The following is a 3709-nucleotide window of genomic DNA, read 5'->3' on the forward strand; positions in this document are numbered from 1 at the left end:
CTACAGTGAATGGCTCTGTACTCTGGGAAGCTTCACTGCATTTAAGTAGCGACCGACATTCGTGGGAGCAGCTACGAGAATTCGCCTCCAATCACAGTCTGTGGCAGGGTTCTGAGCGCCAATCTGTGACTGCGCTGAACACATCCTTAGCAACACCCATGCAAGGACTAACTCTGAGAGGTGGAAAAGCAAACTCAAGCCTCAATGCTGAGTTCATTACAACTTCTCGAGAATCTCATCAACAGTCCGTGCAGTATAGTTTCAAAAAGTAAGCATCTTAAGGTAAGCAGATAACTCTTTTAGAACCTCCAGTATATTTTCTGGCTATATTTATGTGGGGCTCTCTGTCTGCAATGGGTGGCCTGGAAGATGCTGTTCCTCAGGACAACATGTGATCACAGGACTTGGATGGCCCAGTGGGACTGAGGGGAGCTGAGTACTTGGGAGGAGGCTCCCTTCTGGTTTCAGTTGGAGACCAACTTCTAAGGCACAGTCCAGGGCCCTGCAGTCCTCTCCCCGTATCCTCTGGTGTAACGCTTAATGTAGTCTTCCCCTTTATTCCTGAAGACCTCCCTGTCCCCTAAACGATGTTCTGCAGCTTCTATATCCAGTGGATCACCAAAATTCAAAGGATCAGTAAATAAAGAGTTTAGTCCCCAAACAGCATCCTTCAGCGTCCTTGTGGGGGCCCAGTCAGTGCCCTGAGACGTGTCTCGCCTTTTCCTGTGGACTTGGGGTGCCAGACCTGGGTCAAGCAGTTCACTTTGGGAGGCACCGTGTTGTATGCATCGAAAACTTCAGCTCCAAACTGAAATTTTCCAACCTGTTATTAACCCTTGTCTAGGGTGACAGCTGAAAGCAATGAAGCTCGCTTGGGTCGGAAAAATGCACTTTACACCTATAAGGTAAATTAGCTTCAAGTTCTATAACCTCTTTAACAAACAGCCTGTCTGTCACAGAAACCCGCCGAGTGGAGTCAGAGGCTGTGGGTGACACTCAGGACCTTTGAGACTGTCCTCGCGCTTCAGTTTGCTTGCCAGCGTCAGCATCACTGGGATATTTATCCTGGGCCTCTGGAGACAGGCAAGGCAGGCCAGAACCCATCACCATGGTGGGCAGGGGATGTTGAGACTCAGCCCCTCGCCTCTGCCACATCTTCTTTGTCCTTCATCTGTTGACAGACACAGGTTTTTTCCATATCTTGGCAGTTATAAATAATGCTGCTATGAACATTGCAGTGCATTTGTCTTTTTGAATTAGTGTTTTGGGGTTTTTTTTTTTTTTTATATACACCAGGAGTGGAATTGCTGGATCATACGGTAATTCTATTTTTATTATTTTAGTAATCTCCTTACTGTTTTCCACAGTGGCTGCACCAAAGTACATTCCTGCCAACAGTGTAACAAGGTTCCCTTTTCTCCACATCCTTGCCAACATTTGTTATTTGTGTTCTTTAGGATGATAGCCATTCTGACAGGTATGAGGTGGTATCACATTGAGGTTTTGATTTGCATTTCCTAGATGATTGTCGAAGGTGAGCATCTTTTCATGTGCCTGTTCGCCACGTGCATTTCCTCTTTAGAAAATGTCTATTCAAGTCTACTGCTCATTTTTCAACTGAGTTTTTTTTTTTTTTTATGTTGAGTTATATGAGCTCTTTATATATGTTGGATACTAACCCCTTATCAGTCATCAGATCAGATCAGATCAGTCGCTCAGTCATGTCCGACTCTTTGCGACCCCATGAATCGCAGCAGGCCAGGCCTCCCTGTCCATCACCAACTCCAAGAGTTCACCCAGACTCACATCCATCGACTCAGCAATGCCATCCAGCCATCTCATCCTCTGTCGTCCCCTTCTCCTCCTGCCCCCAATCCCTCCCAGCATCAGAGTCTTCTCCAATGAGTCAACTCTTCGCATGAGATGGCCAAAGTACTGGAGTTTCAGCTTTAGCATCATTCCTTCCAAAGAAATCCCACGGCTGATCTTCAGAATGGACTGGTTGGATCTCCTTGCAGTCCAAGGGACTCTCAAGAGTCTTCTCCAACACCACAGTTCAAAAGCATCAATTCTTCATCGCTCAGCCTTCTTCACAGTCCAACTCTCACATCCATACATGACCACAGGAAAAACCATAGTCTTGACTAGATGGACCTTTGTTGGCAAAGTAATTTCTCTGCTTTTGAACATGCTATCTAGGTTGGTCATAACTTTCCTTCCAAGGAGTAAGCGTCTTTTAATTTCATGGCTGCAGTCACCATCTGCAGGGATTCTGGAGCCCAGAAAAATAAAGTCTGACACTGTTTCCACTGTTTCCCCATCTATTTCCCATGAAGTGATGGGACCGGATGCCATGATCTTCATTTTCTGAGTGTTGCGCTTTAAGCCAACTTTTTCACTCTCCACTTTCATTTTCATCAAGAGGCTTTTGAGTTCCTCTTCACTTTCTGCCATAAGGGTGATGTCATCTGTATATCTGAGGTTATTGATATTTCTCCCGGCAATCTTGATTCCAGCTTGTGTTTCTTCCAGTCTAGCGTTTCTCATGATGTACTCTGCATATAAGTTAAATAAACAGGGTGACAGTATACAGCCTTGATGAACTCCTTTTCCTATTTGGAACCAGTCTGTTGTTCCATGTCCAGTTCTAACTGTTGCTTCTTGACCTGCATACAGATTTCTCAAGAGGCAGGTCAGGTGGTCTGGTATTCCCATCTCTTTCAGAATTTTCCACAGTTTATTGTGATCCACACAGTTAAAGGCTTTGGCATAGTCAATAAAGCAGAAAGAGATGTTTTTCTGGAACTGTCTTGCTTTTTCTATGATCCAGCAGATGTTGGCAATTTGATCTCTGGTTCCTCTGCCTTTTCTAAAATCAGCTTGAACATCAGGAAGTTCAAGGTTCACATATTGCTGAAGCCTGGTTTGGAGAATTTTGAGCATTACTTTACTAGTGTGTGAGATGAGTGCAATTGTGCGGTAGTTTGAGCATTCTTTGGCATTGCCTTTCTTTGGGATTGGAAGGAAAACTGACCTTTTCCAGTCCTGTGGCCACTGCTGAGTTTTCCAAATTTGCTGGCATATTGAGTGCTGCACTTTCACAGCATCTTCTTTCAGGATTTGGAATAGCTCAACTGGAACTCCATCACCTCCACTAGCTTTGTTCATAGTGATGCTTTCTAAGGCCCGCTTGACTTCACATTCCAGAATGTCTGGCTCTAGGTCAGTGATCACACCATGGTGATTATCTGGGTTGTGAAGATCTTTTTTGTACAGTTCTTCTGTGTATTCTTGCCATCTCTTCTTAATATCTTCTGCTTCTGTTAGGTCCATACCATTTCTGTGCTTTATCGAGCTCATCTTTGCATGAAATGTTCCTTTGGTATCTCTGATTTTTTTGAAGAGATCCCTAGTCTTTCCCATTCTGTTGTTTTCCACTATTTCTTTGCATTGATCGCTGAAGAAGGCTTTCTTATCTCTTCTTGCTATTCTTTGGAACTCTGCATTCAGATGTTTATATCTTTACTTTTCTCCTTTGCTTTTCGCGTCTCTTCTTTTCACAGCTATTTGTAAGGCCTCCCCCAGAAAGCCATTTTGTTTTTTTGCATTTCTTTTCTATGAAAATGGTCTTGATCCCTGTCTCCTGTACAGTGTCACGAACCTCATTCCATAGTTCATCAGGCACTCTATCTATCAGATCTAGGCCCTT

At 44.1% G+C, this 3709-nt stretch overlaps 1 pseudogene; it reads right to left on the reverse strand.

Moving 5' to 3' along the window:
- Positions 1–300: 300 nt before the first annotated feature.
- Positions 301–1049, reverse strand: LOC100298821 (NEDD8-conjugating enzyme UBE2F-like; annotated as a pseudogene).
- Between the last annotated feature and the right edge of the window lie 2660 nt (positions 1050–3709).

Source organism: Bos taurus, chromosome 19, assembly GCF_002263795.3.
Source record: "Bos taurus isolate L1 Dominette 01449 registration number 42190680 breed Hereford chromosome 19, ARS-UCD2.0, whole genome shotgun sequence".
NCBI classification, from domain to species: Eukaryota; Metazoa; Chordata; class Mammalia; order Artiodactyla; family Bovidae; genus Bos; species Bos taurus.